Source organism: Mesoplodon densirostris, chromosome 9, assembly GCF_025265405.1.
Source record: "Mesoplodon densirostris isolate mMesDen1 chromosome 9, mMesDen1 primary haplotype, whole genome shotgun sequence".
Lineage (NCBI taxonomy): Eukaryota > Metazoa > Chordata > Mammalia > Artiodactyla > Ziphiidae > Mesoplodon > Mesoplodon densirostris.
In genome coordinates, this window is record NC_082669.1 from 62,913,603 (window position 1) to 62,933,476 (window position 19,874).

The following is a 19,874-nucleotide window of genomic DNA, read 5'->3' on the forward strand; positions in this document are numbered from 1 at the left end:
TTACAGTGCTTTCTGCTAGCCCAGTGGTTCTCAAAATAAGCTGAAAAACTTCTAAAAATGCAGATTCCCTAGACCCACCTCAGACCCAGTGAGTCAGAACATTTACAGATAGAGCTTGGGAACCTGTATTTTGAGAACACTCCTCATGTGATTTTGATGTGCCCAGTTGTCAAACCAATGCTGGGTAACCATGGAGTTAGACTGTGTTGTCTATTCTGGAAAGAAGAAAAAATAGGTGGATGTGAGGAAATAATTTTGCATCTCTGTAAAATTGCCAAGTTAGTTTAAAATACATTATAATATTTAAAAAAATCATCCTTTTAAGTACATCCATGTTTAGAAAATTAAGCTGCTGAGAGCTAACACATGCTAGGACTCACGTTCATCCTTACCATTATGAAGGCAATCCCTAAAAGCCAGGAGATTTTGTTTTTCATTGTTTTGTTTTGTTTTTGAGATACCTTGAGGTTTGAGCTGGGAGCTATAGACCCTGAACCTGATCTGTAAGAAGTAAGCCTCAGCATTGATAGGGCAGAGGTACCAATATTACCCTGATGACACTTTCCAGAGCAGTTCAGAGGAATACCACTGAGAGAAAAGAGAACTTCTTTTTCTGTAAGCTGCCCAGCTGCTTTTTTAAAGGAAGTTAAATGGAGGGGTTCTGAGAATACATGATCATCCTGGCTTTCCCATTTGGGGACTATGAAAGGAAAAAGTTCACATGGAATAAAATGGAAAGCAAATTTTATTTATTAGGAGCTAGGAACATGGTTATACATAGATATTGCTTCGAATAATACCTTATTATAGTTTATAGGTAATTGAATATATGCTGTGTTTAATTTTGTAGTCAGTTAATGAAAAGCAATATTTTCTCAAAGATGTTTCTCTTAGATTTCATGCCAGTTAAAGGGTTTTGGAGCCAATTACTAACCAACCGTAGGACCACTTAGGTAGAGGGGATCAAAATTTCAGTGAAACGCCTACTCAGATCCCTTTGGGCCAAATATAAATCCTCATATTGCTGCTTTTGATCCAGGGACAATTGCCTATCCCCAGATCACACACGATCTGCTAAGGGTTTCCTCTGACTCCAGGGAAACCCTGTCTAATCTGATGGTCCTCGGAGCTGAGTAGGAATTTAGGGCTCACAGCCACTTTTGGGAAGCAGGTAACAGCAGGTGCAGCAGGGATTGAGTCAGTAGAAGTGAGCTGAGCCCTCTTTCCCACAAATATGAAAATATTTCTTTTCATTCAGTGAAAATAGCAGTTTACAGAAAATATGTTGAATATGATCTTTAAATTTAAAAACTGGAGAGGACACATATTGAGATATTAACAACGGTTATTGTTTCTGGATAAAGGAAGTACAGAGGTTTTCTTCCTTGTGTTTTAATTTCATAATTTTTCCTTCGGTTGGAAAAATGGAAAATTTGTTTTCTTTGTGGATTGCCATGATTTCTATATTATTTATATGGAAATGTGTTAGTTTTTGATTAGGGGGGAAAGCTATCTTTTTATTTTTTCATATAAAGAGTATGTTTACAAATTGGAATAGATCCATGGAAGTCTGATCAAGACAGTGAAAGCCTCGATGCAAGAAGAAAGAGTAAAGTCTGTTGAGAACCAGTGTTCGTCTGGCAAAGAGAACTTAGAGAGAGCCAAAAGAATCTTTAAACTCTTGAGGGCTGCTATCCTGAAGATAACAGATTATTCTTATTTTGCATGGCTTTAGAGGGAAGAACCAGGGTCAGTAGATGGAAGGAGGAAATATTCTTAGTAGAAAGAAAATTATCTAATTTTCAGGTGCATTAATGTGGTAGTGATGTCCCATTTTGGAAGTATTTAAACTGAAGCCAGGTGACTTGTCTGATTTGTTAAGAAACAAATTCTTTTTTAAAAAAAATTGAAATATAATTGATGTATAACACTATATTAATTTCAGGTGTACAACATAATGATTCAATATTTGTATATATTGCAAAATGATCACCACAATAAGTCCATCCATCACTATACATAGTTACAGAGTTTTTTCTAATGATGAGAAGTTTTAAGATCTTTTCTCTTAGCAACTCTCAAATATACAATGCAGTATTTATTAACTATAGTCACCATGCTGTACATTACCTCCCCATAACTTATTTATTTCATAACTGGGTGTTTGTACCTTTTGACCACTTTCTTAAGTGAGAAAGACTTCTTAGATGAAAGATTTGACCAAGTGAAATTATAAAACAGACAAACAAGCAAAAGCAAGAAAACAGGCTATTTTTCACCAAGGATTTTGAGATTTTTTTTTTTCTTAAAATGATTCAGGGGCTTCCCTGGTGGCGCAGTGGTTGAGAATCTGCCTGCTAATGCAGGGGACACGGGTTCGAGCCCTGGTCTGGGAAGATCCCACATGCCGCGGAGCAGCTAGGCCCGTGAGCCACAACTACTGAGCCTGCGCGTCTGGAGCCTGTGCTCCGCAACAAGAGAAGCCACGATAGTGAGAGGCCCGTGCACCGCGATGAAGAGTGGCCCCCACTTGCCACAACTAGAGAAAGCCCTCACATAGAAACGAAGACCCAACACAGCCAAAAATAAATATAAATTAATTAATTAATTTTTAAAAAATGATTCAAATAAATACAAAAAAGCTGGCACTAAGATCTTGGAAAATTACTTGTTTGTACCTGTTCCTCCATATGTGAAATGGGGGTAAGAATAGTACTTATAGGGCTGTTGTGAGGATTAAAAGAATTACTATATACAAAGCATTTGGTACAGTGCCAACACACAGCAATCACTCAGTGTATGTTAGATGCAATTTTAAGCATAATCTGCAATTAATGTTTTACAGGAAATTTGGTAAAGCAGAAGTTTAGATAGCAACTCTGAATAACAGATTCTAGGAGTATTTCTGAGCAGATGATATTAGCAGATGATAAGAACCCACTCTACCACTCTTTATAAAATAAAAAAAGTTTGATTAAAACATTAATTTACAAATGAAGGAACTGATCATTCTAGAGTTCTAGAATGTGGTAGATGAATTTGATGTTTGCCTTTTAAAAATACACACTAACTTTTTACTTCTTGCCAAGTTCCTAACAGATGTGGACACGTCAAGGTTTTTAGTTAATTGTCAGGTTATGCCTTCCCTATGATGTGATAAACAGAAGAGGCTCATAACCTTAAATGTTTTTTCTCACATGACAGAAGTACACTAATATATTTAAACCCTTCTTAGTTGTTTGCTTTTGTTTTACCTGTCCTCTGAGGCTGTTGGGCGAGCTGTTTGTAGTGGGGTGTGCAATTCATTAGAGTAAAAGGTGTCTGACGGTATGTCAGCTCCTTCAAGCTCCCTGCAGCAGTAGGGCCTGCCATGAATTACCTCCATGCTTCTTGGCTAAAAAGGCACAATCTGGAAAAAGAAAAGGAGGGCACACTTGGTTACGGAGTCAACTGACTTGGTTGCTATCACACTGACCCTCCCTCAGGGCAGGCAGGAAACGAGCTTTGTACTGCTAAATTGTTCAACCCAACGCTGCATAGAAATCATGGGCTTCCTTCCTCAGGGAGAGCCGTATCTGTGGACCATTGGGTGTCATGGCAGTAATAAATAGCAACTTAAGTTCTATGGAAATGAGTTTCAACTGAAACAAATCCACAAAGTGGAAGATGTTCTAAAGTAGAGTCTCAACACTAGGTGGATGACATGTGGGCCCATATAAGGCCTCTACCTCGCAGACACTGACTGACATTGGACTCTTGCCTCAAGTTTAAGAATAACTATTCAGGAAAATTCAGCTGATCCCCCCCGGCCCAGGTCTTTTTAAAAAGCAGGGAGACTCATCATCCAACGGAATCAACAGCTGTGCTTCTAAAGCCTTCAGGGATTCTGAACGAGAAGTTCTTTGCAGAGAGGTGGAGAATCAATGGTGCAATATGAGCGGGACCCCAAAGTGAGAATCGCACCCCTTCCTGGGACTTGGAGGGGGAAAACCAAAGATGCACCTTGGCTAGGACCTCTGAGGCGTAGCTTCCAGGGCCAATCATCACCGCCCCGCCCAGCGGTGCCTCGGGGGTTCGGACGCACCTGGGACATCAGCCTGGGAACCGCAGGCGACCGCGCCTCCTCTTCCCCTCCCCAGAGTTGGCGGGCCTCTGAGGGGCGTGGAATTACGCCGTCGTCCGCACCTGCGGCCCGGGGGAGCTTGCGTGCAGGTGCGGGTGAAGGAGAGCGAGGGACCGCAGGCAGGCCAGGGGTGGGGTTGAGGGTGCCTGTGACGGCGACCGTGACCGTGGCATTAGGGAATGCATTCTTGCGGGGCGGCGGGTTTCGGAGAGGCGGGCAGGGGCGGCGGTTGGCTCTTAGAGGTTTCGGAAGAAGCCAGCCCACAAGCTCTGGGACCCGTAGGAACTGGAAGCCGGACGGAAGGTGGGGAAAGAGGACTAGACTCCCAGTCCAGGGCGAAACGGGCTCTTCGGCTGCCCCAGGCCCTGGGCCCCAACACTTGCATCGCCCCTGGCCCTGCCCCGCCCCCCGGCGCCCTCTGCAGGCCGCGTCAAGCGCTCCTTCGAGGGCTGATTGTCCTAGCGCTGCTCCCGGCCAGGGCGTTCTCTCCTGTGCACTGGGTGGTGGACAAGTGCAGGGCCAAGGAGACTCTGGTGAGGTGGGAGCCTCTGACTCATCCGTGTTCCTTACCCACACCCACGGTGGGGAACGGTGCGGCCTAATCGAGGGTGGCTTCCGCAGGACTCAGCACGTGCAGCCCCTGGATTGCGCCAGGCAGAGCCATGGCTCTTCCTCCCCTGGTTGGGTGTGGACAGGGCAAACGGGCAGTTGGCCTGCAGTTGCCCTAACCAATCCCCAAAGACCTCGCCCATTACCTCATTTACCCCCACCCCCCTGCCAAATCCTCTCCAAAGAAACGAGTGTGCACCACCTTCCTGCACCTACAGGACCCTGAGATTCTGTGATGGCTGAGAACAGGACCCTTGAGGAGGACCCGGATGTGGGAAGGTATTACCTTTTGGTGAGAGGTTGGCACTGATCCTGAGGGAACGCAGGGAACGCAGGAAAAGCTGGGGGCAAGAGTGACCACCTCTGACAAGAGAGGTGTAACAGAGCCGTTCTCTGCCTGTTTTAAATCAGCCCACCAGTGAGTATCGATTTTGTGCTGTGCCTTCTAGGTGAGTGTTAGCTGACGTGAGAGAAAGAAAGGTATGTTAGAGTACGCAAAGTGGTAATTTCGTACTTCTGGTCTGTTTCTTAGTCCCTGCACCTCTCCCCGACTCCTGTAGTTATCAGCCACTAAGCCTGGAAGAGTAGATTTTTCTGGAGGTAGACTTGTGAGTTAGGCGAAGTTTGACGTTCGTTCTCTTTGACCCCTTTAACATTTTTTGGGGTTTTGAAAAATTTCTCCTAGAAGTTCACCCTAACCTTTTTGCTGCTTTATGTTTTCAGGGTCTCCCATGAAATTATCTTGCCAGCCCAGCCCATTTTATATACCTAGCCTCCCAGTACTTTCCATACTCCACCTTTTCCCATGCTTGACCTTCGTCCAGTTTCCTCATGGCTTGATTCTTCCTGGAAGTTAATAACTCAGTGTAATAGATGCAATCGGGGATATCTGATGAAGCTGCATCACTAGCCACGTGTTAGTATGAATGTGGATGGTTGTGATACTAGGGAAGTTGAGGCAACCCCAGGTTGACTGACCAGGATATGTGGTGATAGCCTCCAGGTTGTAGTGGGTTTGAAATTTTATTTTCAGTCAAGTGAGTGTAAAGGGTAGGAAAATGTAATTATTTTTACCTTTGTTATTTTCAAATAAAATTTACAGGCAAGAAAATATTTGTTGCCAGATCTTTGTAAAACAATTGTTTTCTTTGGAAATGCTTCTATATCTGGAAGAGGCTTAGGGATGTCAGGATTGGTTCTATTTGACCAACACTCCTTAACGTAGGCTTTTATGATTCAATTCACACTGCTTCAGCCATCAGGTGATGTGTATGTAACCCCCCAGCAACACATAGTAGCCTCCTATCCAGGTGTGCTCAAAATGATTGACTTCTTATATATGTCGTGGCCACCAGTGGGGTCAGTAGGCTCAAATCCCCTTTCTATTGATACTTCTCCTGCCATGTTGACCTCTCTTTCACTACCTCATCTACCTTAATGTATTTCTTGTTTGCTTTTCTGCATCACTAGTAATCCTTACAGCATGGAAGATGAAATTTGGAAATGAAAAAAAATGTATGCATAGAATATTGTGTTTGAATTGACAGAAATCCCAAACTACTAAAGACCTTTAACCTTTAAGAAAAGAATATGCAGGAAATATATAATAACGTAAAGCATGAATTATAGTCTATAACCTTTTTAAAAGTTAACCAAATCGCATTTGATAATGAATAAAATAAGGTTTTGAGGGACTTAGTACTTCTTGGCAGATATGAATTTTTTTTTTGATGTGGACCATTTTTAAAGTCTTTATTGAATTTGTTACAATATTGCTTCTGTTTTATGTTTTGTTTTTTTGGCCACGAGGTATGTGGGATCTTAGCTCCCTGATCAGGGATCGAACCTGCCCACCCCCCCCGGCATTGGAAGGCACAGTCTTAACCACTGGACCACCAGGGAAGTCCCAGATATGAATATTTTTATTTTGATCTTTTTTCCAGTTTTATTGATATAATTGACATATAGTACTGTATAAGTTTAAGGTGTACAGCATAATGACTTGATACATATATATTTTGAAAATGAATAAAGGAAACCTCATTCAAAATGGAGTTGGGAAGCCCTAAGGGGGAGCTTTCACACACATACCTCTCATCACAGCTTAGTTTACACATCCCAGCCAGAAGAAGCTTAATTTACCGCAGGAATAAGGAAGATTTTCTTCTTGCCTAGAAATAACCCAGCTGATGAGAAACTGCTACAACCCTGAAATCTCTCTCCTCCAGTGAGCTTTTTTTTTTTTTTCCGGCACACAGGCCTCTCACTGTTGTGGCCTCTCCCGTTGCAGAGCACAGGCTCTGGACGCGCAGGCTCAGCGGCCATGGCTCACGGGCCCAGCTGCTCTGCGGCATGTGGGATCTTCCCGGACCGGGGCACGAACCCGAGTCCCCTGCATCGGCAGGCGGACTCCCAACCACTGCACCACGAGGGAAGCCCCTCCAGTGAGCTTTTAAACAAACAACCCCTCCCAACTTCCTATTTTCCTCTATAAAAGAGCACTCCTTCCTTTGTTCTCCAAACTGTGGTTTGCCATAGTTTCCATGGCCCAAATTGCAATCACGTGCTATTTCCAAATAAACTTGATTTTGTTGGCTAAACCGTTACCTTTTTATTTTAAAGGTTAACATTACTTGGTGTCAGAAGAGGGATCCGAAGATGAACCCCTGAAGAATTAATGATCCCTGGAATCATGCACGGTACCTGCTTGATCCCCTTGTGCTCCCCACTTCCATTTGGTTCGGTAAGTCTCCTCTCAGATTCAAACTCCCTCCTTTTGATTGAACTCTCCAACTTTATTTGGGATCTGTTTTTGTTTTTATGAAGTCATTGCCCTTTTGGTGAGTACTCATTTGTTTTCTGGACCTCTGGTTTTGAAGTATGGGATCCCAATTCTCTAAATTCTCTCAAGAGTCCTCCTTCTGGGACCACGGCTGATTTTACGTTCAAAAACTATGGTCCTTTCTTTTGCATATTTTTAACTAAGTGGACCAACTTAACCAAAAATAGTTTATAACTCCAGGGGTCACTTTTGGAAACTTTCAACCTCTTCAAACTTGTTTTTCTCAGAACTAAATGGAAGACCATGGCTCTAAAATTAAACAAACCGAATAGGATGTGTATTTTAATTGGTACCTGGAGGCTTCCAAATGCATTCAATACTCTAAAATTGCCTCTTTACAAAATATCATTTCTAAATTAACTAAGGCAAACAAACAATTGCAAAAAAAATGAAAAAGTCTTCTGAGGCCTCTTTTACTCCTCCTCTTTGTCTTCAGCACCATATTCTTCTTTTCCTTCTGCACCATCCCCCTCCTCTATACCTTTGTTTCCTCATTCTAATTCTCTCACTGAACTTCCCTTTTTCTCTGAACCTCTCCCTCTCTCCCCCTCTCCTGAACCTATTAAAACCTGCCCCTTTAAAATCAGACCCTCTGAGGATCCAAATGCTAAACCCTTAATTTATGTTCCCTGGACTAAAGCTGAACTATGTGCCATAGTCAAAGATTTTTCTCAGAGTAAGTGAGGATCCCCACAGGATTGCTGAGGAATGTAATATAGTCATTCAAACTTCCTTTTGGTTTCTGGTTTCTCTGACTTATATCAGCTAGTTCAGATGCTTGTTGGCGAAGGCCAGGCCCAACACTGGATGAAACTACTAATTGGGATGGTCCCGAGACCTGGAGACAAACCGTTGCTGTTGCTGTTTTATCATATGATGAGGCTCAGGGAATCACCAGGTGACTCCATTTGGCAATTCCTAGGGCTTTCCCAAAGCCAGTCGATTGAATAAAGTTCAGGCTTGTACCCAGAAGCCCAGTGAGCCTTGTATGACTATCATACCTGGCTCTAAATTGTCTTTAAAGAAAATTCTGGTCTTCCTTTGAATGTTGAACCCACTTGGGTAGCCTTTAACTCTGTGTTCAGTAACGGGCTGAACCAGGATCTTTCTCTTCTAGTTGAAAGGACCAGGATGGAATGAGAAACTATGTCCATTCCAGATTTAGTTAATTTAGCAGACTAGCTTGCCCACACCCTAGATGATTCAGCTAAAAGGAAGACCACTAAAGTCCTCAGTTTTCAACTCCAGCAAATGGAGGCTTGTAAACAAAAACAAAACCTTCCCAGTCTTTGCCATTATTGCAAAAAGCCAGGACATTGGAAGAAAGACTTAGAAGCTTAAGCACTCCAGGTACCTTCAACCCTCTAACCAGCCTTTCCCATGCTCTCTTAACTCCCAGAGATGGGACTGCAAGGAATTACAGGGTTTTCCTCTCAATTTTCCCCCTTAATTGACTTGGAGAAACTACTCTCCAGATTAGGAATGAATCTCTCTCTGTCCTTATTGAACTGGAGCTACACCCTTGGTGCTCAACCCCACTGTTATTAAACAGCCCCTACCTTGGAATACTCAAATGGTTCCGATAGTGGGGATCTCAACTAAATCTCAACAGATTTCTGTTACTAAACCCATCCCCTTTTGTTTAAGCCCTCTAAGAGATAATCACCCCTTTCTCCTTAGTTCCTCTGCCCCATTCATTTATTGGGCCAAGATTTCTTAGAAAAATATCATCCTGGAATTTCTTTCTCCTAAAAGAAGGAAATAATTCTAGAATTTGATAACAGCCAAAATACCTGACTGGGTGAATCCGTTGACCCTTTAACATCTTTTATTTGCTCTGCCTCTGGCAGCACTAGAGCTAATTCTAAGGACACTAATCATTTGTCCCTAATGGATCAGCTACCACCCTCCTTATGGGCAAAATCTTCAACTGATATTTTCAGAATCCCCAGTGCCCCTCCCATTAGGGTACAAGTAGATTCCTCAAAGCCTCTCCCCAGAATCAGTCAATCCTCTGTAAATAAAGAGACCCTCCAGGGCATTAAGTTGATAATAGAAGACTAAAAGACCCAGGGCCTCGTTATTTTCTGTACTAGGCCCTGCAACATCCCTATTTTACCTGCAAAGACATCCAGTGGTGGAGGGTGGAGATTGGTCCAACACTTCTGAGTCATAAACAATGTTGTCTTCCCTCGTCACCCTATTTTTCCTAATCCCCATATTTTATTAGCCTCCATACCCATCGAAAGCAAACTTTTTTTTTACCATGATTGATTTATGTAGCATCTTCTTTAGCATCCCTGTGGATAAAGCTAGTCAATATGCATTTGCCTTTATTTGGAAGAACAACAATACACCTAGACAGTAATGCACTAGGGTTTTACTGCGAGGGTTCTTACTTCTCACAAACCTTAAAAACAGATTTAGGGGCTTCCCTGGTGGTGCAGTGGTTGAGAGTCTGCCTGCCGATGCAGGGGACATGGGTTCGTGCCCTGGTCCGGGAAGATCCCACATGCCGTGGAGCGGCTGGGCCCGTGAGCCATGGCCGCTGAGCCTGCGCGTCCGGAGCCTGTGCTCCGCAACGGGAGAGGCCACAACAGTGAGAGGCCCGCGTACCGGAAAAAAAAAAAAAAAAAAAAAAAAAAAAAAAAAAAAAAAACCAGATTTAGATAATATAAAATTTCCTAGAGACCATTTTATTTCAATATGTAGACTTGCTTCTCTGCTCCCCTTCTCAGGTCTCCTCACAGGAAGACAGCATCCACCTGTTAAAGCTTTTAGCCTCAAAGAGGCATAACCTTTCTAAGGAGAAACTGCAGTTTGTTCCAACCCAAGTTATTTCAGGCACCTGGTCTCAGATCAAGGGCTCACCTTGATCCAGATAGGCTTCATGGCATCTGGAACTTACCAAAACCCCAAATTGGATGTCAACTACAAGGTTTCCTTGGGTTGGCTGGCTATCATGGGAACTGGTTTCTGAGCTTTTCTCTCATGACCCAGCCTTTCTATGCCTTACTAAGGAACACCAAACCTGACCCGATTACTTGGGAAAATCAGGATGACCTAACTTTTAATACCTTAAGGGAAAGCTTGATAATCCTTCTTTCCTTGGACACGCTAATCATCAACTTCACTATTTCCTCTTCCTATATGAGGAGGGAAACACTCTTGGAGTACTTACCCCCAAAAATGAGTATCACCATTGCCCCATAGGGTAGTACAGTCAGCAGGTAGACTCTGTGGCATGTGGATACCCCTGGCCTCAGAGCCATTCCAGCCCCATCCTTTTAGTTAAGGCCACTGAAGAACAGTCATGGCATCCCCTCTAACGATCTTGACCTTTGTACTCCATACAGTAGAAACCCTCCTGAACTCTCTTCACACTTAACACCTTTCAGCCAGTTATCTCACCTCCTACAAAAATCCATTTGCTAACTGTACCCCACATAACTCTTTCTTGCTGTAATAGCTTTAACTCTGCCACCCTTCTTCCCTCCTCTGCAGACGATGCACCTCATGACTGTTTCATTTTGATAGATAACATTTTGACCCCTCGTGATGATTTACAGGAAACTCCCCTAAGGCTGAGTTTTCATGGCTTACTGATGGTTCTTATTTAAAGGATTAACATGGTAAATTTTGTGCTGGATATGCAATGGCAACTCCTTTTGAAGTTATTGAGGCAGCACCTTTGCCTTTGGCTACCTTGGCCCAATAGGCTGAATTATATGCTCTTACTCGGGTTTGCACTTTAGCTAAGGGCAAAACTGCAAACATTTATACTGATAGTATGCCTTTGGGCTTGCCCATGCCTTTGGGCTTGCCCATGACTTTAGAATGCTATGGAAACAGCAAGGTTTCCTTACTTCGAATGAGGATAAAATTTAAAATGGCTCTTGTGTCCAAAATTTATTAGATGCCATACTCCTACCAGCTGCTTTGGCTATTATTAAGGTCCCTGGGCATTCCAAACTCAACTCGCTGGAGGCAAAAGGAAACCATGCGACTGATATTTCTGCCAAGAATGCTGCTCTCAAAAGACCAACAATCAAACCTCTGACATGGTCCAAAGTGGTGTTTCCCCCAAATAATAATCTAGAAAAATTAACTAGAGGTGCCCAACAATTGGCCTCAGAAAAGGAAAAAACAATACTGGAAAACTAATAACTTGGTTCTATAAAAAGAGAGAACTCTGGTTTGGGCCAAATAATCTGGTCTTACCAGAGACTCTAAAATTCCCATTACTGATAACTTTACATGCATTAAACCATTGGTCTGTGGATAAAATAATAACGTTCACGAATCAATACTGGTGAGGAAATATTAATAAGGCGCACAAAGTGTCTACTTTTCATGTCCCATCTGTCCAAAATACATTCCTGGGAAACTGTCTGCACTGCCCCCAAACACTTTAAATTGCCCAGTAGACCATTCGAGTTTCGGCAGATGGATTTTATACAACTTCCCCTGTGTCATGGGTATAAATATGTTTTAGTCATGGTTTGCTTGTTTTCCCACTGGGTCAAAGCCTTTCCATGTAGATAAGGTACTGCCTCTTAGTAGCTAAAATACTATTAGAGAAGTTTTCCTCTACCTGGGGAACCCCTCCTGAACTCCATAGCAACTGGGGAACCTATTTTACTAGTTAAATATTACAGCAAGTCTGTGCTCTTTAGCCAGTCCTATAGCATTTTCCCAGTGCATATCATCCTCAGTCTTCAGGACCAGTCGAAGGAACAAATGACACCATCAATACTCAACTGGCAGAATTTGTGGGAACCCTCCAACTACCTCAGGCAAAAGTATTGCTGTTGGTCCTTCTAAATCTCAGATCCACCCCGACTGGAACTCATAAACTCTCACCATGGGTGAAATAATTGCTGGGTTCCTCATGCATCTGGCTCCTGCTTCCTTTAATCCACAGCTAATAAAAGGAGGTATACTTCAGTATTACAAGGTATATACTACAGTATTTCATCCATTGAAAATAACCATGCTTTAGTAGAGCGATCTTTCCATGGTGTGCTCCCAGGAGATGAAGACCTCAAAACACCATACTTTGTGACCTGGAGATTTTGTTTATTGGAAAAGACATATCCATTAAGACTCTCTTCAATATACTCCAATAAAGATGTTAAAAAAAAAAAAAAAGACTCTCTTCAGCCACATTGGAAAGGGTCTTATCAAGTGTTACTGATCAATTCTTGTGCTGCCAAACTTCAAGGAATTGACTCCTGGATCAATGTGTCTCATCCAAAGAAAGCTTCCCCCCCGCCCCCCTGCCCACCACCACCCCAAAGAAAGCCCTAAACCCTGACTGGACCTGCACACCAACTGATGAGCTCAAACTGAAGGTTTCCAAGAATCAAAGCAGACAAGGGCTAAAGGAAACAGCTTTCACAAGATGACTGGACCAGGCCTGTACATCCTTTTCTCACCATTGCTTCTTATCTTACCTTATTTTCTCCCTCTCTTTCTTAGAGAAAGATAATGCTCTTATCCCAATGCATTTCCCAATCTGTTGCAAAAAGGAGAAACCTTTCTGACTGTTGGATCTGTCACCAGAAACTCTGATCTGTTCATGATGTTGAACATCCCTTGGTCTTATCTGTAACCAATTTCTCTTTAATCGCAAGTGTTATTGCTGATTATACCCATAAGCCTATGTTTGTTACCTATTAGGCTATTATGACCGAGTGTTCCCATACTTTATTTCAATCTTTCCCCATACTAAACACCTCTACCTTGGTCAATTGTACAGCCTTCACTCCCCCACATTCTTTTCTAAATACAATCTGTCCCCATGCACCCAAGGGAAATACAAACGGACTGACTCCTCTATGCAAGGCTTTTAGAAAAGACCCTTTTAGGATGGGATGGACCTTCACAGAATGTTATCCTAATTCCTTGTATCCCTGGCTTGAAAAGGTCAATCAGGAAATTCCAGCTAATGGATTTATCAATAACCAGACCTCAGCTGGAGTCCTCTGTGCTATAGCTGTAGGTACTAGAGGCTTCAAATTCCTCTAGTGTCCTTGATTTTGTCTCCCCTATTGACTTTGGATTTCCCTAAGAACTCCTTCTTAAATAGAATCTACACCTTGCAGCTCTTTCAGATGTTATCTGCTATTATTATACTAGAGCTTGTTGATGTGGTAAGGTGTGGAGGAGGGGAAGTGTTCTATAATATTTTGATAAAATCTCAGTCTTATAGTGGGCCTGTGTTCCTGGACTGTGGCCTTTACAAGTCCCCTCCCCCCCACCCCCCCAGGTGGGATAAGGCTCTGGTAAATTCTTTCCTCCTAAGGAGTAGTAAGCATTTGTTATGGAGAACACTCTGGGCATATTTTTAAATGACTACTTTTCCCCTACCCTGGTCAGAGCCAGGAGGGAATCTTTCTTGACTCTTTATCATGAAAACCTGGTGGGGTCCCTAGAGACAAAATCCACAAAAGATAAAACCCTCTAAGACTGCAGCCTCAATAAGTTTTTTACTCTCTTGCTAATCCACACTCAGCTTCCAGAAACTCATCAAAATTATTGTTTAAGTATTACCACCAGTTTATGGCTCCAATAGCTTCTGCTCCAGGTAAGCAGAACTCAGCTATAGTTTTTTGTATTTGTCTGTGTCTTCAGGTTTTAAGATGATGGTTTGCCCTGTGACCTCAGTTCTCTGATGGGTCCAAGAAAAGTCATTTTTTTTTAGTTCAGACTTTTTTTTGTAAGGACAGGAGTAGGAACTTCTAAGGTCTTTACATGTCTGAGTTGAAACTACAAGTCTAGTTTATTTTAAAACATCTTGACAAAAACAAAAACAAAAAACATCTTGACCACAGTTAATTTCATACCCATTGGCTCCAATTTATGAGTCATTTCCGCATCTGCTTTATTAAATTACCAGCATATTACCTGAAGTTTTTTGAGGCTTGGTTTTAGACTTTGTTAGGGTGAGCCTTTTCCAGTTTTGTCCCCACTCCTAGAGTGTGGCCTTTTAAAAAAGGGTCTCAACTGAATGGCCAGAATGTTTATCAGAATCTGTCCACTCTAGCTGGGCCTGAACGCCAGTGTCTCACCAGCACAGTTCAGTGTCCAGAATCTCTCTTCAGCTCTCATGCTTCTAGCAGCTGTCCTGTTCTAGGCCTCCTAGAGTCTTGCTATGTGGCTGAGACCGCCCCCACCCACAACCCCCACCTGCTAGTGTTCTGAGTCCAAGATCTGTGGGTTTCCTTTGAGCTTCCAGTATTTGATAACTCCTACTTTTTTCCTCTGCTTCCCCAGCCCTAGGGGTGTAACTGCTCACTGTCATTGGGTTTTTTTTTGTTGTTCTTTTTTTCTAGTCTCCTTTAGCTCATTCAGGCCTCTAACATCTGTGTAATCAATTTCCTATATTAAATTCTCTCTGCTGAGATGCCTAGTTTGGTTTCTACTTTCCTAACTATACATATCATACTATGCATAGTTAGAAAAGAAAAAAAAATGTTGAAAAGTAAGAAACAGAATGAGATCTAAAGCACCATATCATTTACTTAAATTAAACACAGGCAGAAAGACTGTTATAATCAAGATAGTGGCATTGGTCATTCCCAACATCAATTCCCTTCACAAGAAGCCCAACTAGTACAACTATCCATAGATAAGACACTGTTGTGAAGATACCCAGAACCTGGGGGTGAGGCTGAAGCACCTCTGTGTCCACAGAGACTGAGAAGAATCATATTAGAAGGGTAAGAGGAACAGCTACACTCTGACCACGTTGCCCCTCCCTGTCTGGCACAGTGCCACACTGAGAGGACCCCATAACAGAGCCCAGCCTACAGTGCAAAGCTCCTTGACATTGGTCTTGGAAACAATTTTGGATAACACCAAAAGCACAAACAACAAAAGCAAAAATAAGTGGAACTACATCAAACTAAAAAGCTTCTGCACAGCAAAAGAAATGATCAACAAAATGAAAAGGCAACCTATGGAATGGGAGAAAATATAATATTTGCAAGCAATATATCTGATAAGGGGTAATATCCAGTATATATAAAGAACTCATACAACTCAATAGCAAAGAACCCCAAATAATCTGATTTAAAAACTTGCAAGGCACCTGAATAGACATTTTTTCCAAAAAAGATGTTCAAGGTGCATGAAACAGTGCTCAACATCACAAATTGTCAAGAAAATGCAAATTAAAACCAAAATGAGATATCACCTTTTACCAGTTAGAATGGTTATTATCAAAAATACAAGAGGTAACAAGTGTTGGTGAGGATGTGGGGAAAAGGCAACCCTTGTGCACTGCTGGTGGGAATGTAAATTGGTGCAGCCACTATGGAAAACGGTATGGGGGTTCTTCAAAAATTAAAAACAGCTACCATATGATACAGCGTTTTCACTTCTGAGTATATATGTATCCAGGCAACTGAAATCACTATCTTGAAGAGATCTCTGTACCCCATATTCATTGGAGCAGTATTTACAATTGCCAAGAGATGGAAACAACCTAAGTGTCCACTGATTGATGAATGGTTAAAGAAAATGTGGTACATATATATAAAATGGAATTAGTAAAAGGAATTTAAGCATCAACTCTTGTGTGTGTATTTTAGTTACACACATATCACTTTATCAATATATATCATAAATATGTACACAACTCTGACACATATTGGTGTTAAAATATGCACATTAAAATGAGACGTCTTACAAATTTATGGTTACCAAAGGGGAAAGGGGAGGAGGGATAAGTTAGGAGATTGGGATTGACATATGCACACTACTCTATATAAAAGAGATAACTAATAAGGACCTACTGTATAACACAGGGAACTCAACTCTATATTCTGTCATAACCCATATGGGAAAAGAATCTAAAAGAGAATGGATATATGCATATGTATAACTGATTGACCTTGCTGTGCACCTAAAACTAACACAACATTATAAATCAACTATACTCCAATAAAAAATTTTAAAAGAGACATTTTATATGTTTATATATGCTACTAACCAAGTTTCTTCATTTTTTTCCATTCATTTATTCCATAAATGTTAATTGAACAACTACTGTGTGTCCAACATAGGGGATGGAAAGTTGAAAATGTCTGCTCCCTGATTTCAGAAAAATCCTCCTGTTTAGTAAACCATTGCCTTCCAAAGTGGGGTGTACCATCACCAAGATGGCACAAGATGATTCAATAGAGCATGGAAAAAATTTTAGAACTTCTATACATTTTTAGCCCAACATTTATAATGTCTTTTTTGTTATATTTTATACTGGACTCTATGAATTCAGTGATACAATAAAGGAAGAGTATGAGGACATAGGCACTCATATATTTTTCAAGGGAGTATAAATTGGTACAATATAAAAGGAAGGCAGTTTACCAACATCTATCAAAATTATGACTAGAGCATTTTGGCCTAGGAATCCTTCTTCTAGGAATTTTTCCTACATGCATGCACACATAGGGCTTGAAAATATGCACAACTGGGCTCTAATGCACACACAGATTATTCAGTGTAACACTGTATGTAATAGGAAAAGATTTGACATAACTTAAGTGTTCACCAAATAAATTGTTATTTCTGTGCAGTGGGATACCAGGCAGCCATTAAAAAGAATGATGATACTTTTTATATATTGTAACAACCTCTGAGTTATATTTTAAGGTAAAAAAAAAGTACTGAACAGTTGTGGAGTATGCTACCATTTGTGTAGCAAATGAAAGAAATTATATGTTTCCTTATAAATTATGTGTGTGTGTGTGTGTGTGTGTATATATATATATATATATATATAAACATTTCTTATATATGCATACTATTTCTAGAAATATGCACAAGAACCTGGCCACTCTGGTTGACTTTGAGAAGGGGAACTGATAACTGGATCTCAGTGGAGGGAGGGAGGTGTTTCACCATATTCCTTTTTTGCACCTTTTGAATTTTGAACCATAGTACCTATTTGTTGCAGATTGGGTTTTCTGGAAGCAGATGCTGAGATGGAGTTTGGGGTACAAACTGTTTATTAAAGATCTTTCCCTGGAAAGAGGGAAAGGAAGCAGGATTGGGCAGAGGGACAAGTCCATCTGTTATATGAGCCTGACAGAACCTTGGCTAACCTCTGGGGAGCTCTGGAGCACTGATGGCCTCTCAGAGCAGTCCTAGGTGGGTGGAAAGGGTCTTTTTACCCCTGCCTCAGTCAGACATTGGATGCCTCTGATCTGGGAAGGGCGTTATGGTGGGGTCAGGTAGCTCTCCGCAGCTGAGGCAGTCCCTGACAGGGCTGACAGCTTGGGTAGCAAATCTTATTTTGAAGGGAGATCGAGGTAGTGTGTCTCAGCAATGCCATTACTTTTCCTACCCGTACACTTTGTCAGAATTTGGATGGATGTAAAATCCCAACAATGTATGAAGGAGGAAAAGTCATTTTCAGATGAATAAGTCTTCAAACAATGTACCTTCCAGGCACCTCTTTCTACCTGTTTAAGTCAATGGTTTTACCCCCGTCTTTGAATTCTAATGCAGTTTAAACTGATGCAAGTAGTATAATCATGTTGTTGTTTGTTTTCTTAGAAATTTGAACCCATATAGAAAAAAATCCTAAACATATTAAAAGTAATTGCTTCTGGGAAATAGAAATTGGGGGTAATGTGGTTGGGACTTGAGACAGTGGTTTTTCATCCAACTGGAACACTTTTTTTTTTTTTTTTTTTTTTCTTTTTGTGGTATGCGGGCCTCTCACTGTTGTGGCCTCCCCCGTTGCGGAGCACAGGCTCCGGATGCGCAGGCTCCGGATGCGCAGGCCCAGCGGCCACGGCCCACGGGCCCAGCCGCTCCGCGGCATATGGGATCCTCCCAGACCGGGGCACGAACCCGTATCCCCTGCATCGGCAGGCGGACTCTCAACCACTGCTCCACCAGGGAGGCCCTGGAACACTTTTGAGAGTGAAAGAGGGGGCACTATTAATAATTACACTGGGATAATAGGCATAAATCAGAAGTGTCCCTGGAAAACTGGGATGCGGTCACCCTAACTGTAAGCCTTGCAGGATTCTTTTGACTTTTTAAACTTGCGCATGTATTTCTTTGCTAAACATAAAATTAATCTTAAAAGAAGATTGATAAGGTTTTCGAAGTCAATTAGTACAGCTTCACACTTGCAGAAATGACATCTGTGATAACTCATTTTTGATATTCCTATCCGTTGTATAACCATCCAGTCTCTGCTCAAATGCCTTTCCGTTGCACATGTGGGTCAGATCTATTCCTGGGCAACTATAATTGTTAGGAGCTTATTTCAAAACTGCTAGTTTATAACTTTTGCCAATAGGTCATAATACAGAAGGCTTTCTGACTAGCTCTGGTTTTAGATGTGCATCACTTTCATTAGTCCAAAAGAGGTGACACCTCCTCAGCTTTTCTGCACCACTGTGCTGTATTTATTAGTATTAGAGTGAACAGTGCACACAGATCTGAAAAGTGGGGAGAGCAGGTTTGCTTAGGCTAAGAAACAAGGCTTCAGAAATGATTTAGTGTCTTGGGTAAGGTCAGGAATAACTCTACAAGGTAAAAGCCTTATCAGGTTTGATTGGCAAGTGAAAGGCTCGTGCATCAGAGAAATCGCTGACTTCGGTGTTGTAACCCCTGGCTCCATGCCTGCTCCATTCTTCCATCAGGCTACCACCATTGCCCTCCTGCTGTCCTCTATGATGTAGGACATGGCCAAGATTCACACAGAGAGAAGGTTGAAGGGACAGTTGTTAAAATGTCACCCACACAGACTGAAATCCAAATGGCTTAATTCACCGTGATATGTTTGAATCATGAGAGTGAAAAAGTAAAGAGGTTGTGGTTTCTAATCAAAGGAAGTAATGCTTTAGTTACTGAAATACAAATGGCTTAACTGGGAGGGACAGAAATTAATAGAAATAATTAACAAAAATTAATCAGGTCAAAAAGTTATATTAAGAGGAAACAAATCATCTCTGTCACAATTAGATCTGCAGTTGGTTTGTGGTAAAAGAAAGTACATATAGAAATTCAAGAGTCAAATGTAAATATTTTAGCATTTGATCAATTTGTGACTTCAGTTAATATTTCAATTTTGTGATAAATACGACCTTTGCATTCCATTGTAGATATTTTAATGTAGAAAGAGCCTTGCTTTTTCTTAATGGGTACTGTCTGTCTTGTTTGTTTAAGTATTCTGCCTTTCCTTAAGGATATGCTGATTCCCTAATGCTAATAATCCTTAACTCATAGGTAGGCTCAGGCTGCAAAAATGTTTACTTTTGCCTGCTATAAGCT

At 41.6% G+C, this 19,874-nt stretch overlaps 1 long non-coding RNA gene across 2 annotated transcripts in view; it reads left to right on the top strand.

Annotated features, from left to right (window-relative positions):
- Positions 1-19,874, top strand: part of LOC132496244 (uncharacterized) — an 84,995-nt gene that overhangs the window by 35,412 nt on the left and 29,709 nt on the right. For both annotated transcript variants that reach the window (XR_009533381.1, XR_009533382.1), the window contains one exon: positions 7,355-7,475. This is a non-coding gene — a long non-coding RNA (uncharacterized LOC132496244). The remainder of the gene's footprint in view (positions 1-7,354; positions 7,476-19,874) is intronic.